At 42.1% G+C, this 24,353-nt stretch overlaps 1 protein-coding gene across 2 annotated transcripts in view; it reads left to right on the top strand.

Annotated features, from left to right (window-relative positions):
- The window catches only part of GUCY2C (guanylate cyclase 2C), an 879,595-nt gene that overhangs the window by 817,178 nt on the left and 38,064 nt on the right, over positions 1–24,353 (top strand). The window lies entirely within an intron of this gene.

A 24,353-nucleotide genomic window follows, 5' to 3' on the forward strand; every position in this document is an offset into this window, starting at 1 on the left:
AAGATGAATAAACCACGTGAACAAAAATTGATGTAGTTAAATGACAGGATGACCATCCTCATTGAGGCCAACTGGGGACATGGTATCAAGGGTATGTATCCAAAATGTCTCCCTGTGGCAGAGCCTATGAAAGCGCTCAGGGAGATCAGTGGGCATGGCCTCGATAACCCAAACCTAAAGTCCAATGGCGGATTTTTGATGGGTCTCTAGAAAGTTTCTGGGAATGCTATGTTCATCTTTGCCCCCTTTGATTAGGCGACGACGATGTTTGCCAAATCTGGACGGGGTGCGGGTGGTGCGACCTACATAAAGGAGGCCACATGGGCACTTAAGGCAATATACTACAAAGGTAGATGAACAATTCTAGAAGTCATTTAGTTTATATTGATTGCCTATGTTGTAAAAATCCTTTTGGCCATGTTGAACAAAAAAACAAGTTTTGCATAAGACCTTGCGACACTGATACATGCCCACAATGGGAGTGGGGAATAGGGAAGGTGCTGAGTTGCACTGTACGGATTTGAGTTTGCTGGGAGCTATTTTATTTTTTAAGTTAGGAGCTTTTCTATAGGTGATGGTGGGGTTATGAGGGATGATATCTTTTAGGTGAGGGTCTTCCAGTAGGATGTTCCAATGTTTGTTTAGAATGTTTTTCATTTTCCGATGTTTCCCATGCAATCTGGTGGTGAATCTGACTATAAGGTCAGAATCATCCGTTGGTCTGTTTTTTTTCGGGGTTTGCCTAATAGATTATCTATTATAGGCTTCTACTATTATAGGCTTCTACTATAAGTGTATCAAGGTATCCTTTTTCAACAAATGTTTTCTTAAGTGTGTTGTTCAATGTAGTCAGATTATCTAGTACAGTTTTGTTGGAGACTTGACTTTTAGCAATGTTTTGTTTCCAGGTGGGGTAATGGCAGCTCTGGTAATGTAAAAATGAATTACCTGATGTGTACTTTGTGTAGTTTTGGACTAAAATAATGGCCATTCTCATGATTCACTTCTAAGTCTAAGAAGGCAAAACGGTCTGTATTTATCTCTGTTCTGTCTTAGAGGACTATGCCACCTCCTTTTATCTTCAGGTTTGATGATTTCGTCAGTGTTATTGGTAAGGTTATTTAAGGCTGTTTTCTCGGCTGGCTTGAGATTTATCACATAGGGATGTTTTGGTATTGCATAGTGTCAGTAACTCAGAATAAACAACTTTGTAGAAGGTCTTGACAAAGGGACCGTTGGCATGGGAGGGAAAAAAAGTGGACTTAGGTCTATAGGAAGTATGTTTTATGGATGAAGAGGTAGCTAGATGTCGGGTTAATAAGTCAAGTTCAGGATCTTGGTGGTCATCATGGAGTTGTTGGAGTATGGAGAGAATGTCTTGATCAAGATCAATATCGAGCAGTAAGGGGGAAGTTAAAGGAGCAGGGGAGTTGGTCTCAGGTAGAGGGGAGGCTGTTTAACTAGTTGCCGACCGCAGATAGCCGAATGACGGCTTCACTGCGGCCGGCCAGTTCTGGGTGGACGTCATATGACGTCCCCCCAGAACGCGCTCTCCTGCGCGCCCCAGGGGGCGCGTACCCGGCGATCTCCGTGATCGCTGTGTCCTACGGACACAGCTGATCACGAGATGTGGTAAAAGGCCAATCATACCGGCCTTTTACCACGTGATCAGCGGTGTCCAATGACACGCTGATCACAGGGAAATGCAAGTGCCGGTTCTCGGCTGCACTTTCCTCACGCTGTCAGATCGTGAGGAAAGTACTGCCGAGAACCGGCAGTTGTCAGAGCGAGGATCGGCACCGATCATCAGGGCACTGATGATCATTGCCCTGATGATCGGTGCCCAGCAGTGCCACCGGCAAGTTCCGCCCACCTGTGCCCAGCAGTGCGCCCACTAGCTCCGCCCACCTGTGCCCAGCAGTGCACCCACCTGTGCCACTCTGCAGTGTCACACACCTGTGCCCAGAAGTGCCACCTACCTGTGCCCAGCAGTGCCACCCACCTGTGCCCACCCACCAGTGCCACCCACCTGTGCCCACCAGTGCCACCCACCAGTGCTGCCCACCAGTTCCACCCACCAGTGCAGCCCAGCAGTGCTGCCAGTCAGTACCACCAGTCAGTGCCCAGCGGTTGTGCCAGTCAGTGCCGCCAGTCAGTGCCCAGCAGTGATGCCAGTCAGTGCCATCTATCAGTACCCATCATCAGTCACCTATTAGTGCCGCCTATCCGTGACACCTCATTAGTGCTGCCTATCAGTGCCGCCTATCCGTGCCACCTCATTAGTACTGCCTATCAGTGCCCTTTAGTGCTGCCTATCAGTGCCCATCAGTGCCACCTATCAGTGCCCATCAGTGCTGCCTCATCAACGTACATCCGTGAAGGAGAAAAATTACCTGTTTGAAAAATTTTATAATAGAAACAAAGAAACTTTTTTTTTTCTCAAATTTTTTGCACTTTTTTAATTTATAGCGCAAAAAGTAAAGCGCCCAGTGGTGATTAAATACCACCAAAAGAAAGCTCTATTTGTGAGAAAAAAATGATCAAAATTTCATATGGGTACAATGTTGCATGACTGCGCAATTGTCAATCAAAGTGCGGCAGCGCTGAAAGCTGAAAATTGGCCTGGTAAGGAAGGGGGTATAAGTGCCTGGTAGGCAAGTGGTTAAGGGACTGGATGTGGTAATATCTTTTGATGGTCAATTGTCTAATGAATCTGTTGAGATCTTTGAACAGTATGAATGAGTTGGGGCTAGTGGTAGGGGCAAAACTGAGTCCACGTTTCAGAAGAGAAACGTCTTCTGGCAGAAGATTATGAGTGGATAGGTTGAAGATTTTTACAGATTGCGTATTTTCTGCACACGTTTTGGCTTGTTTTCGTTTTTGTCTCCCTCGGCATCCTCTTTTGTGAATTTTCTTTTTAGGTTGCTGTTTATGTTTTGAGGGGGACTTGGGTATAAAAAAGGTAGTGAAGTGGAGGTGGAACCAGTCTGAATAGTTAATGGTGGTGTAGTGATAAATGGACCAGTGGTCGCATTATATTGTATGGATGGTTCCAAAATATTGTCAGGTAGATCATGGGAAGGAATGTTAATAGTGTTGCAATCAGGAATATAAGAAGAAATGTTGTTAATAATCAGGGGGAGGTTTGAAGTTGAGTAGAGGGTTGTGAGCTAAGATGGGCATAGATGGTACAGCTGCTATATGAGGTATTTAACCATTTCAATACCGGGCAATTTTACACCTTCCTGCCCAGGCCATTTTTCAGGTTTCAGCGCTCTCACATTTTGAATGACAATTGCGCGGTCATACAACATTGTACCTAAACTAAAATTTTATAATTTTCTTCACACAACTAGAGCTTTCTTTTGGTGGTATTTAATCACCGCTGGGCTTTTTATTTTTTGCTAAATTAACAAAAAAAGACCAAACATTTTGAAAAAAAAACACGTTTTTCTTTGTTTCTGTTATAAAAGTTTACGAATAAATAATTGTTCTTCATAAATTTAGGCCAAGATGTATTCTGCTACAGGTCTTTGGTGAAAATAACCCAAATTAGGATGTATTATTTAGTTTGTAGGAAAGTTAGAGTTCACAAACTATGGTATAGATCTGAAAATTGATCAATCCTGAAGTACTGACAGCCAATCTAATTTCTTGAGGTCCAAGAATGTCAAAATAGTACAGATATCCCCAAATGACCCCTTTTTGCAGAGTAGACAGTCTGACGTACTTCATAAGAGGAATGGCGAGTTTTTTGAAGTTGTATTTTTTTTGTCATAATTTTTCGGAAAATGAAAAAATTAAAAAAATTATTTTCACTATTTATTTTTACATACTGTCACCAGTGCAGTACAGCGTCATCATATAACTGGCATGGCAGTGAACAGGGACACTGACTGGTGACAGTATGAAAAAAAATTATATATATATATTTTTTTTTTTTTATTATTTTTTATTACATTTTTTTTTTTTTTTTTTTAAGATTATTTTTTCATATTTTACTATGACCAAAGTAGTACAATGTTACCATAGTAACACTGTACTACTTTTGGGAAGTGATCAGTATTTTTTTTTGTTTTACACAATTTGCTTATAGCAAAGAATTACTTTGCTATAAGCAAGCATTTATATATATAAAATGCAGCGCTTGAAAAAAAATGATGATAAAACACAGTCCAGTGAAAAAAGTGCTCCGTATTTCCTAGTGCAAGTGGTAAAGATTTACACTAACCAGATAGCGTAAAAATATACGCATGTGTATATGTATCCTGTAGAGTCCCCTTCTCCACTCAGATCTGGTCAAATAAATAGCCGGAAAAGGTAGGCATCCTACGCCCTCTTGTGGTAAAAGAGTGGTCCAGCAGATCAGAACGATGCCAATCAGAGTAAGCCTTCCCCCTTCACAGGAGTTGACAAGGAGATCCCTTGGGGCTGTAAAAGTTGAGGAAGCTTTTCCCTGAGGTTATGTTACTCCATGTGCTGGCGTCCATCTTGGATCAAGATGGACGCCAGCACATGGAGTAACATAACCTCAGGGAAAAGCTTCCTCAACTTTTACAGCCCCAAGGGATCTCCTTGTCAACTCCTGTGAAGGGGGAAGGCTTACTCTGATTGGCATCGTTCTGATCTGCTGGACCACTCTTTTACCACAAGAGGGCGTAGGATGCCTACCTTTTCCAGCTATTTATTTGACCAGATCTGAGTGGAGAAGGGGACTCTACAGGATACATATACACATGCGTATATTTTTACGCTATCTGGTTAGTGTAAATCTTTACCACTTGCACTAGGAAATACGGAGCACTTTTTTCACTGGACTGTGTTTTATCATCATTTTTTTTTTCAAGCGCTGCATTTTATATATATGAATTGTGGGACTTTATATGCGTTTTCCTTTATGTTCAGCTGCTGCCACTACTGATGAGCGCTTACTGTATATTTTACCTTATAAGCAAGCATTTACCTGAATGAAATCGATTCATTCAGGTTTTTTTTTTTTTTTTTTTGTGCTTAGCTGTGATTTGGCCACAGCTAATCACATGACGTGCATGTGACCTGCTGTGACCATTCACAGCTAGGCACTAGTATACAATGGATGGCATGAATGAAGCCATCTATTGTATACAACTGTCATGTGACCTGCTGTGATTGGTCACAGCAGGTCACATGGTACCGGCAACGGGGGCCGGTACTCAGATCTGTCATCGGCCGTGTCCGGGGTACACGGCCGATGACAGATCGCGCCGCTGCGCGGCTCTGCATTAGCGCAAACTGCGCATGTGCGGGAGCACGCAAAATGGCGTGCACCCTGAAAGCTACAGCATTTTTGCGGCCACCAAACAGCTATAGGCCGGGCGGCTAATGGTTAAAGTCAGTTCCTTGGTGCTGGTCTTTTTAGAGACAGGTTTGGGGTTCGTGGATATAGTGTTCTGAGTAGGTTTGGGTAATGGTGTTGGTTTTGATAGAACAATGGGGAAACGGGGAGACCGAGAGACAGATGTGGATGAATGCGAGCCATGTGTATGGGCAGATGAGTAGATGGGATGTATAACGGAAGGGTCTATGATGAGAAGGGAAGGGATATCATGGCGTTGTTTATTCCAAGTGAAAACTGTATTAGGATTGTAGTCATCAAGATCTCAAAAGAATTTATTGAGCTTGGTTTTGATAAGATGGTCTTCTTCTTTTTTCTTGGTGTTCTTTTTGAGGGTGTTAAGCCAAGAGGTAGGTATGGGGCTCTTTGATTCAGTGATTTATGTAGCTAAAATATGTATTAGATTAGTCAATTGTTCAAATTGGAATGTCTGTGTAGGATGAGTATGTCTATCCATTTGAATGTACAAAATTCAAAAATGGCTGTCCATTCTTTTAGGGTGCCAGGGGTGAGAAAGGGACAAGTTTTGAGAATCCTGAAGCCTCTGGATGTCATCTTTTACAGTCTATACTTTCTTAGAAAAAATTCATCCCACCATTGGTTGTTAGTGGAATGAATAATTCCAATTGTTTTAATTTTCCACATAGGGAAAATCTGATTTTCCCTTTGAGTGTACAAAGGGGAGAAAATATGGTATGGGGTAGAGCAGAATAGAGGTCCTCTAATTTGCCAAACATTCTTCCTTATGGAAGCTCACATTAGAGATCTGGAAGAGCAAAGAGAAACATTGAGTGGACCAGACAACCTTGAATATAGTCTGTTGCTCTTTGAGCAGGTGGTTAATGGGGTTGATGTGAAGGGGTAAATCAGAATAGATTTAGTGAAGGGGTAAATCAGGACTATTAAGTAGGAAGATGGATTACTGTAGTTAAAGAGAGTAGCAGGAGCTCTTAGAAAAGGAAGGTCAGTCCTGTTGATATTGCAGGTTTGAAATCATTTTGAAAAATGCACCCTGGCATTTATGGCAGTGGCCATCTTGAGTAAGGGCAGATGATTCATGTAGCATTTACTTCCTGGAATCCATCCAAGCTCAGTCATTGGCTGATTTGAGAACCCTTCCTCCCCTCGTGAAGACTCCTGGGGTGTATGACATCATTTGCCTAGGCATGGAAACCAGAAAGTAACTGAAGAAATGTTAAAAAAAAAAAAAAAAAAAGTTTACAACATGTAAATATGATATACTTTCTATCCATTTACTAATGCTACCAGCATAAGGATTAGAAATAGTCCACGTTGATTGAGAGAGTGAAGTTCCACTTTTAATAGGGATCAAATTCTTTATCAGGTAACTACAGGTCTTTAGGACACTAGGGAAGACATGCTCTCTGGAGTGATGAATCATGCTTCTCTGTCAGGCAATCTGATGGACATGTCTGGGTTTGGTGGTTGTCAGGAGAACAGTACTTGCCTGACTGCACTGTGCCAAGTGTAAAGTTTGGTGGAGGAGGATTTTGGTGTGGGGTTGTTTTTCACGGATTGGGCTTGGCCCCTTAGTTCCAGTGAAGGGAACTCTTAAGGGGTCAGCATACCAAGACATTTTGGACAATTTCATGCTCCCAACTTTGTGGGAACAGTTTGGGGATGGCCCTTTCATTTTCCAACATGACTGTGCACCCGTGCACAAAGCAAGGTCCATAAAGACATGGCTGAGTGAGTTTGGGGTGGAAGAGTCCTGACCTCAACCTGATAGAACACCTTTGGGGTGAATTAGAGTGGAGACTGCGAGTCAGGCCTTCCTGTCCAACATCAGTGCCTGACCTCACAAGTGCACTTCTGGAAGAATGATTAAACATTCCCATAGACACACTCTTAAACCTTGTGGACAGCCTTCTTAGACGAGTTGAAGTTGTTACAGCTGCAAAGTATGAGCCAACTCAATGTTGAACCCTACGGATTAAGAATGGGATGCCATTAAGGTTCATTTGCGTGTAAAGGCAGGCAGCCCAATACTTTTGACTATATAGTGTAAATCCAAAGGCCTTTTTTAAAGCACAGTTGCTGAGATCACGCCAAGCTAAGTGTGACACTACAAACATGCATAAACAATTACTTAGAAACTGCTAACCTTCCCAAATGAACTAAAGCTCAGGTAGATTTCACCAGTCACTCTTCAGAAATTCAAAAATTTACCAAGGTCATCATAAATCTACCAAACCACAAAGCATGGACTGGACGGACTTCCCTGTGTAAACTATAAGACATTCTGACACATCCTTACAGCCCATCTCTTACAAAAGTTTAATAACTATAACTAATAACTAAATATTCAAGGTACACCAATTATTCCCTTTATGGCTTACTCACACTTATGTACTAGAGACAACACAAGGAATGCAGCAATATTCACCGGTCCTTCTTACCTCTCTTTGAAACAAGTTTTTTAGTGGTGAAGGCAGCAACATGTACCAGTTCTTCTTACCTTCCTCTGGATCAAGTGATGGGTATGGAAAAGAAATCCTCTTCTTTTGCCAAAAGAAGTACCAGTTTGCTAATAGGCCTGAATTAGAGTCACACTGATTACCTTAACCTATACTTTCCAAACCTTTCCATCATTACTTGGTGCAATCTTTGTAATGAGACCCATAGGCCAATGGTTGTGACTGGTATCCTTTTCATTCAAGAGAACTGTCGCCCACGTGTAGGTTGGGTTTCCTAGTTTTCTATTTGGCATGACCTTGCAAATGTACTCCTTTTTCCAATGACTCCAGAAGACATTGGAAACCTGCTTGTAGTGATGTCGAACCAGCAGTGCAGTGATGTCAGCCTGGAATAATAAGGCTATTCTGTTCCTGATTGAACATATTGGATAAGTCATTGGGTTCACTTTGTAGAGCGGGATATCCTTAGAAAGGTTAAGTCACTTTGATAGGTTATCAATCTCCTGTTAGTACATTTCATTTTGAACATGTTAAATGATGACCTTTTCTTCTTGTGAAAATTTTCTTGATGCTGGGAAACCCTTTACAGATGTGCCATCCACAGCATTCTTTATGGTCCTCAGCATTTGTTGTAAATCGATGAGCAACATGGATAAGTCATATAGCAAACAATAGCTTGTACAACAGAAGACCACTTTGAAAAGAGTTCAGAACATAGCATTGTCTTTGATTTCAAAGAAGGTGTTGAGTATAACTGTGTTAGCTATGATTTCCTTATAAGACTCAGGATTAACCAGTTTAAATGTAGAAACAGTGTGAATTGTGATGCGTTCATGATTCTTTCAATACTTTTGGAACCTGAGGAAGTTTCTTCTTGAATGGTGAAACTGTGGAACATTTGCTGAATGTTGACCATAACAGCAACTGGTTCTTGTCTGTAGTGGAGCAAAAATCCTATAAGTTGTTGTTCCGATTAGGCCTGGTGAGAAAGACATCAAGGGAAACACCTTCATATCGAGCACTGTTAACCTGGTTAAGTGTATTTGTGAATACACCCCAATCCTTGTAGGAGTATTTACAAGTACACAGCTAGATCTGAGAGTTCCTACACAAAAGAGGTAGCTCCATCTGCAATATATATTTATTGATAGAATTACATATTATATACAAATTACACACTAAACAATATTTACAACACAATGTACAGTTTAAGTCCCTTGACTTATATGATATTTACAATTTACCCACAATACCATGTTTACAATACAATGTACAATACAAGTGTGAAGTTAGTTTACTTCTCAACTTCAGGTCTGGTCATGCTGCCTGCTGTGTGTCCCAACACAAAGAGACTCAAGGCTTAGTGACCAAGCATTATATTCCCCCCTCCTTTCTGTACTGTGGCTAATATAATGCTCTGTAATTGGTTATTGTACCTAGCAAATGTATATTGGGCACAGTCTGATTGAAAGTTCAAAGAAGGCTGCTATTTACAAATCATGTGAGATGTGATAAAGGGACAACAAAATACAGGAACTTATATAGTGGAAAGCTATATACATTTGCACCAGTATGGAAGCTAGGAATAGTTTGATGCTGGAAAACACTCAATGGTTTAAATACTGTATATTTCCATCTAACTAAAATATACTTGTAATTATAATATTATTTACATCTGTTAATGAAAATTTCACATAAATTAAATTGATTATCTAACAAGCACTTGAGTCAAATACCACTTTGATATGATCTGGCTTGCGAGGATGGTACACTCCAAAGCATTGGAAGGTACCAACATTCCTCTCCTTCTCTAAGAGGTGTTTCACACTCAGCATGATCTCTTGCAAACACCTTCTTCATAAAGTAAAAAAAGTGATTTTTCATCACAGGTTTGGAAGAATGTAAATCATGCTTATGCATGGTGAACATTACTTGGCAGTTCCTTTGAGGAATGAAATGGTAGTGGTGCCACCCAGCTATTGGAATTGACCTGATAAAACTCCTTACTCCTCATTTTTAGGATACCCTTATCTTCCATGTTGGCTGTCAGCTCATTGTCTTCAGTTGTTACACTGTGATGCCAACATTATCATCCCAGAAATGTGGACCTTGTTATCACCTTGTGTGAAGAACCGCTGCATACATTTAGTGCAAAGCCTTTCTTTGACATGGTAGTGATGTGGGCATTGTTCAAATTAAGTAATGTGACCATCTGGCAGGATACATGTCTTTAAAGAAGAAATTGTGGAAGACCTCCTGACATTACCTAGACATACATTGCCCACAATGACCTAGCCTAGGTACATATGTTGGACATATAGTGATTCGTGTGACTTATTGCTTTGTTGCCGAGCGTTGTGTATACTCAGGATATCTCTGCCAAGAAGCTGGAAAATATCAGCATTTATATCAAGAGCTGGTATGTGGTCAGCTATGCCTCTCAAGTGAGAGTGGTGAGGTGGCTACAGAAATATGGATGTCCTCTCTGTTGGTTAGAATCTGGTTGCACTCCATGAGAGTGCGTAATGGTAATTCTACACTGCTACTACAAGGGAGCTACTACAAGACCAGTGTCTCTCCTGCCTGAAACTTCTGTAATGCCAGCACAGGTGCCCAGGGTATATGGAAAGGCATCTCCTGTTATGTTTAACAGGTCAAAAAGCTTTGTTATTGCATCTAAAATAATCTTACAGCCTTTTCAGGTTGACCCTTGGGGTATACACGAGAATATTTTGTCACAGGATTTGTCACAGAGTCCTTCTCCACAGGTATCTTTACATGTAGAGAAACCTAGAGTATGGGACACCAATTGGTCGATGCTCTTGCTGCCATGATTTGCCTCGGGAAGATTACCTGTAGTCAGAGTGGGACGGTCTTGAAATGGATGAAATGCTTGTATGTGATCATCACTGTTGCATTCTATGCATGTAATAGTAGCCTTACAGTCTTTAGCATGGTGTTCAGGGGAAGCACAGCATTTTATGCAAAAGTTTTTTTTGTTCTTGAAAGGATTTCTTTCTGAAGCTGATACATTTCCTATCATCTCTGCTCTCGTGTGTGTAGCTTCTGCATGCATCTCTGATTTCTTGAATTCAGCTTCTGCATCCATCTCTGCTTTCTTGCGTGCAGCTTCTGCTGCCATCCCTGTTTTACTGCATGCAGCTACTGCTTCCATTGCTGCTTTGTTTTACATGAAGCCTGTCTAAATTTAGAAGCTTCAGCAGCGGCACTGGCTTTAATAAGTTGTTGGCTAAGAGTGGAACATCCTGATTGTAGGGACTTGGCAGGTCTTGTAGAGTGTCTTGCAGATGCAGTAAGATTTAAATTAATAAAGTTTTGTGATTCTAACCTTTGCCTAAGCTTACATTACTACATTGTCTCTCTCTAGAATATGCTCATCAAAGCCCTTTATTTCTTTTTGTAACTCTTCAGTCTTGTTCCGCTTTAAGAGATTAGTATATTTGAGGCACATTCTTTGATAACTCTAGGTAGTAATTAATTGTTTTATTGCCCTCTAGTTGCAGTACCTCATGGAAAAGTCATGAATGACATGCAATCAACTGTTTTAGACTATGATTGATTAGCATTAACCAGCTGATCTTATTTATCAGCCTAGGTAGGTCTTATTAGTGACCTTAAGGTCTTTGATGTCAACTAATATCTGATTCGTATCTCGTAGGTAAACAGGAGTAGTGGTGACTAAAGTAAAAGTCGATATACTGTCCAATGCGAGAACTTAGTGACCCAATACCGCTGATGATAGGTCTCCCTGGGGGGCAGACTGGATCTTTATGAATTTTGGGGAGGCAATATAGGACAGAGAGTCTTGGGGCTACTGGGCATAGATATGCCTTTTCTTTTTTCGTGATTACCCCATTCTCGAATCCCTGTTTAATTAGATTCTTTAACTCCTTTTTGTATGCAATTAATGTGTTTCTTGGAAGTGGCTTATAGGTGTCCAAGTCATCCAGTATTTTATGAACTTGGACCATATAGTTTGTTTTATCCATTATTACAACCTCTCCCCCTTTGTCAGCCGGTCGTATGACTAGATCTTTGTTGGACAAAAGTGACTTAATGCTTTTATTAATTCTGTGTTGATTATTAAAATTTCTGACCTTTAGTTTGTCTAAATTGTTTAAAACTATGTTTTTAAAAGTGCTGATATGCGAGTGTGCAGGTGCGTTAAATAGTGAGGCATTTTTAAGGTTGGAAATTTGTATATCTCCACTCATTATTTTAGGTACATCTCGTGTTAAAGGTGTGCTCAGAAAGTACCTTTTAAGGGATAGTCTACAGGTATATTTATGTACATCAATATACGTGTGAAATTTGTCCAATTTTTTATTTGGAGCAAATTTCATTCCTTTGTTATGTAGGTTGAGTTCATCATCAGGGGAACTTTGCTAAGATTAAAAATACCATCATTTGTTACAGTTTTTTCTTTTTGGGATCTATTGACCCTCTTTCCTCCTCGTTTTCCTCAGTGAGCACACTTCTCTTTCTTGCTGTGCTCACCCCTAAAAAATGATTTTGTCGGGGATTAGATGGTTCCGGAACCTGATTAGAACTATAGTTGGAATTATTCTAGTGTCTTGAATGATCATTAGGATGGTACGGAGGATAGTATGTATTGGGGTCTTTACTATTATGTTGCCTGGGTTGGGAGACATATGTGGACTGACGATGAAAGTCGTTACCCTTATGTTTAGGGGATCTCCAATATGGTGTGGTTGGTCCATTGTGATCCCTTCTGCTGTTATGTGGAAAGGGTAAGTGATTAGAGTGGTGATTATTATAATAATAATCCTCTTCAGGATCTTTCCACAAAACTTTTCTTGGTCTAAATTGTCTATTTTTGTTTCCCAAATTTTTGTAATTGTTGTTAAATTTGTTTGGCGTACCTTTGGGGCGATGTTGCACAGGATGTGTTCTTAAATCTCTCATACCTATGTCATCGTCATCATAGTCGTAAAGACTATCATATCTATTATAAGTGGTAATATGATTATATCCATTACTATTTTGTCTATAAGGTTTGGATGTGGGGTTGGGATGAGACCTCCCTCTCGGCAGGGTATTCGTATCCTTAGACCAAAACAGTGGTTTTAAATAATGTTAGATTGTAATAGAGGAGTAGAGTCATTATTAGTAGTTTTTTTGGGGATTTGCCATTTAAATACTGTATTTTCTTTATTCTTTAGTCTGTGATGACTCTATTATATTTCTTCCTTTTCTTATTCCTTTGTTCTTTTTCAGTTTTATCCAAAAGGTTTTTCAATCTTTCTGATTCAAGCCTATATTCATCTTTATACATATAGGGTACCAGTTTTTCACGGGTATTATTGATTTCTTGGTCTAAGTGTATTAATGTTTTCTTTTTATGTATGATAAGGAATTTCAATAAATCCAAACCCATATTGTTAACCCTTTGAGGACCAAGGGACATATTTGTCCCATGTTTTTAATTGCATGTATCATCTGATTAAGAACTTAAAATGTTTTTTTTTTTTTTGGTTTGAGTCAAAATATTAGTTCTTATCAACAAACAACAAATGGATCTAGCGTTTTGCCAATTATTTCATGAAATGGCTTAGTTACAGCAACTGAAGTGTACGAACTTTAAAAACAAAAAAATTGATTCTTTTGGCGTTCCAAAACCTTATGGTCCTCAAAGGGTTAAAGAATGTGTACCATTCTGTTTCACTATTAATGTCCTCGTTTTCTGGTGGATAGTCCCACCTTAAGGATCTAGGTACCATTCCTTCCTTGACGTACTTTTTGGGAAGGAAATGGCCCAGAGGGTTCTTATTTCTGATGTTGCGTGGTTAGTTAGATGTAAAAAGATACCATGAAGATTTTCATCAATAACATCTTGTGCAAAAACATCCTCAGTTATGACAGAACTTTTTGATCTTAACTCAAATATATCCATTATGATAGAACTAATCGCAGCTCAACATAAAAAGAGGTAAAAAATTCAGTATATACAGGTGAAACTCAAAAAATCAGAATATCGTGCAAAAGTTCATTTATTTCAGTAATGCAACTTAAAAGGTGAAACTAATATATGAGATAGACTCATTACATGCAAAGCAAGATAGTTAAAGCTGTGATTTGTCATAATTGTGATGATTATGGCTTACAGCTCATGAAAACCCCAAATCCACAATCTCAGAAAATTAGAATATTGTGAAAAGGTGCAATATTCTAGGCTCAAAGTGTCCAACTCTAATCAGCTAATTAAGCCATAACACTTGCAAAGGGTTCCTGAGCCTTTAAATGGTCTCTCAGTCTGGTTCAGTAGGAATCACAATCATGGGAAAGACTGCTGACCTGACAGTTGTGCAGAAAACCATCATTGACACACTACATAAGGAGGGAAAGCCTCAAAAGGTAATTGCAAAAGAAGTTGGATGTTCCCAAAGTGCTGTATCAAAGCACATTAATAGAACGTTATGTGGAAGGGAAAGGTGTGGAAGAAAAAGGTGCACAGGCAGCAGGGATGACCACAGCCTGGAGAGGATTGTCAGGAAAAGGCCATTCAAAAGTGTTGGGGACTTTCACAAGGAGTGGTCTGAGGCTGGAGTCAGTGCATCAAGAGCCACCACACACAGATGGATCCTGGACATTGGCTTCAAATGTCCTATTCCTCTTTTCAAGCCGCTCCTGAACAACAAACAATGTCAGAAGCGTCTTACCTGGGCTAAAGAAAAACAGACCTGGTCTGTTGCTCAGTGGTCCAAAGTTCTCTTTTCTGATTAGAGCAACTTTTGCATCTCATTTGGAATTTAAGGACCCAGAGTATGGAGGAAGAATGGAGAGGCACACACTGCAAGATACTTGAAATCCAGTGTGAAGTTTCCACAGTCTGTGATGATTTGGGGAGCCATGTCATCTGCTGGTGTTGGTCCACTGTTCTTCATTAAGTCCAGGGTCAACGCAGCCGTCTACCAGGGGATTTTGGAGCACTTCATGCTTCCTTCCGCAGACGAGCTTTATGGGGATGCTGACTTCATTTTCCAGCAGGACTTGGCACCTACCCACACTGCCAAAAGCACCAAAACCTGGTTCAATGACCATAGGATTACTGTGCTTGATTGGCTAGCAAACTCACCTTACCTGAACCCCATAGAGAATCTATGGGGCATTGCCAAGAGAGATGAGAGACATGAGACCGAACAATGCAGAAGAGCTGAAGGCCGCTATTGAAGCATCCTGGTCTTCCATAACACCTCAGCAGTGCCACAGGCTGATAGCTTCCATCCCACGCCGCATTGAGGCAGTACTTGCTGCAAAAGGGGCCCAAACCAAGTACTGAGTACATATGCATGCTTATACTTTTCAGAGGTCCGATATTGTTCTATGTACAATCCTTGTTTTATTGATTGTATGTAATATTCTAATTTTCTGAGATTGTGAATTTGGGGTTTTCATGAGCTGTAAGCCGTAATCATCACAATTATGACAAATTACAGCTTGAACTATCTTGCTTTGCATGTAATGAGTCTCATATATTAGTTTCACCTTTTAAGTTGCATTACTGAAATAAATGAACTTTTGCACGATATTCTAATTTTTCGAGTTTCACCTGTATAACACGTAAATTCGAGCGCAATATTGGAAATGGAAGAGCAGCAGCTAGCTGCAGGTAAAACCTCAACACCTTAAAACGACAAATAGAAATAAATATGCAGCGCTAAAAATGTATATCTAATGAAGGTAAGTATAATCCTATAGTATAAGTGGGCGCTGGTGTGAGCACAAAAATAGTGCAGTGAAAATGTGTCTGCAAATGATTTATTAGTGTTATCGTGACAATGCTAGTAAGTTCAATCACAAAATAATTATGTCCATAATGCAGGGTGATCTGTGCTTCGTGACCATAAATATTGGTACCAAGATTTGGTGAGGTGATGCACTTACCAGAAGTACATATAATATATGCATTATATGTAAATCCTTATGATGGAGTCATCGGGATCTGGTCCGGGGCTGTGGTGTCATCAGGCTCAACAGTGGACGCGCAAGATTATAACTCACACTCGGGGGTCTCACTCCGCCCAATAGATGCCATTGCTAGAGGGTTGTCTTCTTAAAGTAACCATGTCTGAGGACAAGAGACCGCGGTTTGGAGTCATTATATAGAGCTTGAATGTTGCCTATAATGTATGCAGCCATACATTTTGGTGAGTGCAGTGTGCTGGTAGTGGTTGTCACAGTGGAAGTATTGAAAAGCACCTGAATCATCTGGATGTTCTTAAAGAAAAAATACCCACAATTTGGAGCTGCTATAGTTATCCCTATATTTTCACAGACTTTAGTATTTTATACTTATGAGCATAAACGTTTCACACTTATATTTGTCACTTAATGGAAACATATTTTGTTGATTGACCTGTAGTCACTTGACCTTCATATTTTTATTTTTTCAATTACCATTTTTACTTTACAAATGGTTCTTTCCATTTTGCACTTTATTTACACTTTTTTGAGCGCTGCACTGTTATGTACAAAATATAGAAAGCTTTAATCTAAAACTTGTGCAGATCTTCACAGATGAACATCACATAGGTAAAAAATATCATAGTATGTCTACCTACAGCAATTACATGTGCTCAGAACAGAAATTAAAGGCACACTGAAAAGAGGGTGGGACTAGCTATACAGAGCATCTCCTAGCTACAGAATGAAGAAATTATGTAAAGGAAAACAAATGCATGTGTAAAAGCAATGTATGTGTAACATAATAATGACAGGCAACTGTGTTCAAAAAGGGTCCAGGGATTCCTCACTGACAACAAAATTTAAACAAAAGAGCTGGCATTACCAAAAAAACCACTGACCACCGAACAGCATACAAAAAAACAAAAAACAGCCACCCGCTGAACACGTCCGCTCCCATTGCTTGGCACTCGCCGAATGACAGCACCCCTTCTGCCTGACAATAAATAAACAATGTCTTAGGGGTGGGTTACCTGGTGACTGTTTTTTTTTTTTGTATTAACAATTTTTATTGATTTTCACATGAATATATATATATATATATATACACAAGAAGCAACACAAAAGAAAGAAAGAGCACATCGATGGTGAGGTCTGCATGGTTACAAACATATTAATGTCATATAGCTACAATGGGAAGGCCATCAGAACTGTACATTTGTAGAAAGGTGGGAGGAGGAGAAGTTGTCCCATGGGTGCCAAACTGCCTCAAACACAGTGGTCGAGCAGGCATGTATAGCAGTTAGGTACTCCATCCGTCTCACATCAGCAATAATTTGAAACAGAGTTGACATCGAAGGAGGTGTAGCAGATAGCCAACACATAGGAATGCTTCTTCTGACTGCAGTCAGAATATGTGTGGTGAGTTTCCTGGCCAGTCTGGGAAGACCTGGGAATGGCAGGCTCAATAAAAAATATATAGGCTCAAAAAGGGAGAGAGGTATGCAATAACAATTGTAAAAAAGACAAAATCTCTTCCCAAAAAGGGACAATGGATCCACAGGTCCAAAAAATATGAAAGAGGGTGCCAAAGCAAACAGAAGAAGCATTCAGGTTAAAAGCATGAATAACCTCGGGAGTTTTGTACCACAGCATCAGAATTTTGTATGTATTTTCTTTATAAACCACACAGACAGAAGATTTAGATGTGTTGTCCCAAATTTTCTTCCATTGCATAACACCAATGTCACATTGCAAAAACTGGGACCATTTGCGCATGTAATGGTGAGTGTCGTTAGAGAGGGGGCGGCATCCATAAGATGTCTATATATATTGGAAATTAAACCCTTTTGATGTGGACCTTGTATGCACAGACGCTCAAAGGGAGTAGGTTTCCTAAGAGTCAGTGTGGGGGACATGGTGCAAAAAAAAGGTGCATCTGGAGATATATATATAAATGTTGGGAGGGCAGGTCTTTTTTTCTGGAAATATGAGAATAGTTGCAGCTTCCGAGTAACAGGATGTACTAGGTGGCACAGTTGGAAGAGCTTGGCCAAGGCCCAAGGGGACATCTGGGACACGGCCAAACTATCTGGAAGGTTAGGGTTAAAGAGGATATTAGTTTGTGGGGAGCAGTCTGAAGTCAATGCAAACCTAGTCTTACATTTCCACCATATACTCGTAGAAAATTGCATAGGGCCAAGGAACAGACGACGGATAGGGGTAGGGTCTACCGCCAAAGACGACCAGAGGAGAGAACAGGGATGAATTGTAGTCAGTTGTAAAGACTCGATCTCAGTCCACAGATTTGGGGGGGACTGAGTGGACCACGATGTAAGGAAACGAAGGTGGGTAGCAAAATAGTAGGTCACAATATTTGGTGCCCCAAGGCCTCCTCTAGAACGCAGAGAGAGCAGCACACTACGTGTGATTCTATGTCGCTTATTATGCCAAATGAAATGCAGAAGAGATTTCTAGAGGGAGTGTAGCTTGGACATAGGAACAGGTACAGGGAGAGTCGCAAATAGATACAAATTTTGGGTAATATAGTCATCTTTATGACATTGATACGACCCAGAAACGATAAGGGTAGGGTATCCCAGGATTTCAAAGAGCGGGAAACAGCTAAAAATAAGGGGGGGGAGTTGGCGTCATATATAGAGGTGTAGGAAGAAGTAAGGTTAGTACCCAAATATTTTAAAGAACGGGAGCACCATCAATATGGAAAAGATTCTTGGAGGGACGAGAGGACAGCTGGTGGGATATGGAGTGGAAGTGCTACAGTCTTAGAAGTATTAACCCTGTAACCCGGGAGAGTCTCGAACTGTGGTAGAAGTTTATGTAATGCTGGGAGGGAAATTTGGGGATTCGAGAGTGTAAGGAGGATATCATCCGCAAATAGGGATAATTTGTATTCATGGCCCTGAGATATTATCCCTTTTATGTCAGGATGGGACCAGATTGCAATAGCCAATGGTTCCAAACAGAGAATAAACAGTAGGGGAGAGAGTGGGCATCCCTGTCGTGTACCATTCTGACCTGTGAGGAGGGATGGGAATAGAGAGCTTTTAAAGCTGCCATGAAAGGGCCACGGAAGCCAAACTTCTCCAAAACTACAAACATATAGGGCCAGCTGAGGCGGTCAAACGCTTTTTGAGCATCTAAGCTTAATAGAGTGGATGGAATAGAACACTGGTTAACCAAGTCAACCAGATCAATGGATCTCCTGGTATTATCCGCTGCATGTCTGGCAGGGACAAAACCTACTTGGTCTCTGTGTATGAGTTTAGAGATGAATCTAGACAGCCGGTTGGCTAGGATTTTGGTAAAAATCTTGTAATCGGAATTCAATAAAGCAATAGGACAATAATAATCTAAGATAGAATGGTCCTTGTCAGGTTTGGGAATTACAGAGATGTAATGCACGAGAAAAGTCAGCTTGGGCAGTAATACCTCTGAAAAGATCGTGGTAGACAGAAAGAAGGTGGGGAGCCAGGATACCAATGAAAGTCTTGTAATAAGAGTAGGGAAGTCCATCTGGTCCTGGGGTTTTACGTAAGGGGAGATGTTTGACTGTATGAAATAGTTCTTCAGATGAAATGTCAGTGTTGAGGGCCTCAATGTCAGAAGAGTTTCGGTAATAATAGAGGGTCGAAAAACCTATCCAAAGAAATCTCTGTGAGAGGAGGATAAAGGTCTAGGGTCAAACAATTGTAAAGGGACTCAAAATACGAGCCAAAAAGGGAGACCATTACACGAGGGTCATAAGTAGGGCTCCCATTCGGCTGGACAAGATGGTTCGGCAATGTACAGGGGGACTGTGCTTTAAGACTATTGACTAGCATACGGTGAGGTTTGTTAGAAAATTTGTAGAATTTTTGCCTGACCCAAAGGAGAGATTTTGTAGACTTACAGGTATCAAGGGCCTTGATTTGGTCACGAAGAGGTCACTTTATACAGCCCAGGAATAGACGGCTTTGCGAGACGTCTACGTTCAGCTAGGGTCATAAGTAGGGCTAGGGCAATCCTGGTATTCTCTGAGGACTTCTTTAGGCGGTAACCCATGGAGATACAAAGAACTTGAAATACCGCCTTGTGGGCTTCCCAAACAGTCGAGGTAGATGTTACAGAGCCTACATTATGTTGGAAGTACGCATCATGTCCCTGTGAGAACTCAGCACGGAGATGTTCCGTGTTCAAAAAGGTCTCATTGAGGCGCCAGTGGCCTGTTTTTGGCATAATATTAGAATATAACATGTTTAAGGTCAAAGAAGCATGACGAGACCAAGTGATAGGATTGATGTCAGAGGACACTAGAAGCGGGAGAAGAGGAGCAGAAATGAAAAAGTAATCTAAGTGGGAGTAACTGCGATGAGGTATAGAATAAAAGGTGAATTGTTTGTGAGTAGGATGTCGAATTCGCCAGGCATCAAATAGACGATGCTCCCTGATCAGTTTGCGAAAGGATTTTGAGGAGGAGCATTGCCGCTTCGAAGGGGTGGAGTCAAAGAGAACCTTCCTATCCTTGTGGGGTGAAAGGATTAAGTTAAAATCCCCTCCTATAATCACATGTGGGGTGGAAAAGGAACCTAGTTTAGTGAGTGTTTGTGTAAGGAACTGCAGTTGACCTGAGTTAGGGGCATAAAGATTCATCAAAATAAGGGGGGTGTAACCAAGCATACAATCTAAAATAATATAGCGACCAAGAGGAATGACCCTGGAGGAAACGACCCAAAGGGAGCAATGTGTCCGAATCAGGGTTGCCACACCAGCCTTACCAGATGGGTCAATAGGATTGAGAAAAAAACCTTGAGACAAAACGAAAGGAGCCTGGTGATTTAAAATGAGTCTCCTGGACAAAAATAATATCTGATAATGAGGATCGGAAATCCTTCAAAGCCATCCATCGTTTCTGGACAGAATTAAGGCCTTTAACATTATATGATAGAAGGCGTAAAGCCATCACAAAATGACAATAGGTAAGGCATGTGTACCAGAAGAAAAGATAAGTGAGATACCATCGATGAGACAAAACAGAAAACTAATAGTAATAATAGATAAACCAAAAACATTACAGTAGAGAACATAGATATCCGTTGGGATATGTACTTGGGAAAAACATCAATACCCAAGTCATCCAGGCAAAGGACTGGACGGGATCGGGGACAACATGACAACCGAATCATAACAGTCATCAAACCCGGCCAAAAAAAATGAAAAAAACCCTGACAAATGAAAGCACCCAGCACAGAAGGGGGGAAGGGAGGGGGAGAGAGGAAGCGTAGGGGGGAGGAAAGGGAGAGAGAAGGATGGGGTAGGGGGGAGGGAGAAGGGAGGTGGGGGAGAGGGGAAAAGGATATAACCCTGAAGAGACCACAGATGTACACCCCAGAGAAACTTCAGGCCGGCTCATCGCCGGGACGAGGGGGACAAGAACGTTGAGGTGTACATGAAGGACGCTTCCGGCCCCTACGAACTGGTGTCCAAATCTTATTGGGGGTAACGGAAGGACGGGATGGAGTAGGTGGTAGAGAGGAAGCATCTTCCAGTAGCGGAGGTAGTCCCATCTGCTTCAGACAGGAGTCCGCCTCGAGAAGATCACGTAGAGTAACTTAAGAGTTTTCTTTGGAGACGACCAGCTTGAAGGGGAAACCCCAGCGAAAGGGGACCCGGTGATGTTGAAGATGTGTGGTAATTGGCTTCAGTGCCCGCCGTTTAGCCAGGGTAATTGGAGAGAGATCACAAAAAAGCTGAAGCTTGTCCCCCTTAGATTTCAGGAAAGGCTTGTTGTGTACAGAGGCTACCAATGCTTCTTTGCTCTCAAAAAAATGAAAGCGTACGATGACATTACATGGTCTGGTGCCGTCAGCAGGTCTGGGGCCTAGTGATCGGTGGGCCCTGTCCAGGCGCCACTCCGCCTCTTGGACCATCCTACGCTCCCTCACCCACATCTTCAATCTCTCCCTCTCCTCCGGCACTTTCCCCTCCCCTCTGAAACATGCACACATCACCCCCATACTTAAAAATCCCTCCCTGGACCCCAATGACCCGAACAACCTCAGTCCCATCTCCCTGCTCCCATTTACATCTAAACTCCTCGAGCGCCTAGTCTACACCTGCCTAAGCTCTCACCTCAACGATAACAACCTCCTCGATCCCCTACAGTCCGGCTTCTGTCCCCTACACTCCACCGAAACTGCCTTACTCAGACTCTCCAACAACCTGCTACCTGCCAAAGCTAATGGCCATTATTCAGTGCTCCTACTCCTTGACCTCTCTGCAGCCTTCGACACAGTCGACCACCCCCTCCTCTTCAAAAAACTACACTCCCTCGGCCTCAGAGATTCTGCTCTCTCCTGGCTCTCATCCTACCTGTCACAACACTCTTTCAGCGTTACCTATAATGCTACCACCTCCCCCTCACTCTCCCTCTCTGTTGGGGTCCCTCAAGGCTCTGTCCTTGGGCCCCTTCTCTTCTCCATCTACACCTCCTCCCTTGGCCAACTCATACACTCTCACGGCTTCAACTACCACCTCTATGCCGACCACACACAAATCTATCTCTCAACCCCCCACCTCACCCCCTTGGCCTCCGCCCGAATCACACACCTACTGAGCGACATTTCAGACTGGATGTCGCTCCACTTCCTTAAACTGAACCTCTCCAAAACCGAGATTCTTGTCTTCCCTCCAGCCCGGACACCACCCCCCATTGACTTCTCCGTCACATCCAACAACGCCACCATCAAAACCGCCCCGCAGGCCAGAGTACTTGGTGTCATTCTGGACTCCAACCTATCCTTCCAGCCCCAAGTCCAATCTTTAACAAACTCGTGCAGACTCCACCTCCGCAACATCGCCAAAACACGCACGTTCCTAACCCCAGAAACCACTAAACAGCTCATCCGCTCCCTCATCATATCACGACTCGACTACCGCAACTCCCTCCTCACTGGCCTGCCTCGTCGCTGGCTATCCCCGCTTCAGTCGATCCTGAATACGGCTGCCAGACTCATTCACCTTTCCAACCGCTCCATCTCCACCACCCCCCTCTGCCAATCCCTCCACTGGCTTCCGATTGTGCAACGGATCAAATTCAAAATCCTAACACTGACATACAAAGCTGTCCACCATACTGCCCCGTACTACATCACTGACCTAATATCCAAGTACCACCCAGCACACACACTCCGCTCCTCACAAGACCTCCTTCTCTCTAGTTCCCTGGTCTCCTCCTCCCATGCCCGCCTCCAGGACTTCTCCAGGGTGTCACCCATCCTCTGGAACTCCCTGCCCCAACCCATCAGATTATCACCTACTCTCCTCTCCTTTAGGCGCACCCTGAAAACTCATCTCTTCAGGGAAGCCTACCCCACCCCCTGCTAACCTGCCGACCTCCTCCACTCTTCCTACCACTCCATCCCCCACAGCTATCTCCTCCTGTACCACTATCCCCTCCCTCCTAGATTGTAAGCTCGAAAGAGCAGGGCCCTCGATCCCCTCATGTTTTGCATTGTATTGGTATTGTTTTGTCACATGTTCTGTCCCCTTTTGTAATGTACAGCGCTGAGCGAACCATTGGCGCTTTATAAATACTGTATAATAATAATAATGGGGGCAGTTGCAGTGAAAAAAGACAGGAGATGTCGACGGAGGTCGGAATCCGCAATAAATTCGGACATACCGCGAATACGGATATTCTGCTGGCATTCCCTGTTTTCTAAATCCTCTTGTTGGAGCTGAATTTGGGAGATGGTGTTCTTCAAATACGCGTTATCTTCTTCTAAGACATGGACGTATTGCACTAATTTGTCGAATTTATTCTCCAATTGGTCTGCACGTTCACCGATCTGGGCAATTTCCCCTCTAAGATCCAAAGCCAATTTGCCCACTTCAGCGGACATAGAGGTGGTAATGTTGCGTAAAACTTTTCCTCCAATGAAGATACAGAGAGCAGGTGATACAAGCGGGCTGGCATTAGCAGAGGAAGGCTTGCTTACAAACAGTTCTCCTCCCCTTCGGAGATGCTCGGCAATCATCGGCCAGGACCCGGTGATTGACAGCCATGCCCTTGAATGGCGGCGCGGGTAAAGCGCATGACCGCCCCCTACCCGGAAATGCAAAATCACATGTTATATATACATGATTTTGAGCACCTGTACTGCCCTGTAGCAGTATTTTTATAGGGCAGTCAGCGGTTAATAAGGTGTCATCATTCTCAGAGGGCAGGTGTATTACAGGACAAGTGTTTCTTTTTACAACTATTTGGTATATAGGTATTTGGTATTTTAATGTGTATGTGTGGGCACAATTTAATAAACGACAATTATCACAGTTCCGCAATACATTTTATATTGTTTTCAAAATACCTAATGATCCTGCAGTTAGGTCCTAACTTCCTGTAGTGGGCTGCCAATACCGCCACAGCTGCTGTGAAATAGCAGGAGATGGGAAGGCAGCTGGTATGGGAGGGAACAATTGATGGGTATGTAAACAAGGAGTTATGGAGATGTGAAGAGAGGAATGTGTTGACATAGCCCAGTAAAGGAGAACTCAGGCAGGGTTGGCAACACTGCTTAAAGGCATTAAAAACCTTC

This window comes from Staurois parvus, unplaced genomic scaffold (assembly GCF_062004578.1).
Source record: "Staurois parvus isolate SC_StPar_1 unplaced genomic scaffold, SC_StPar_1.0 ptg000436l, whole genome shotgun sequence".
Classification (NCBI taxonomy): Eukaryota; Metazoa; Chordata; class Amphibia; order Anura; family Ranidae; genus Staurois; species Staurois parvus.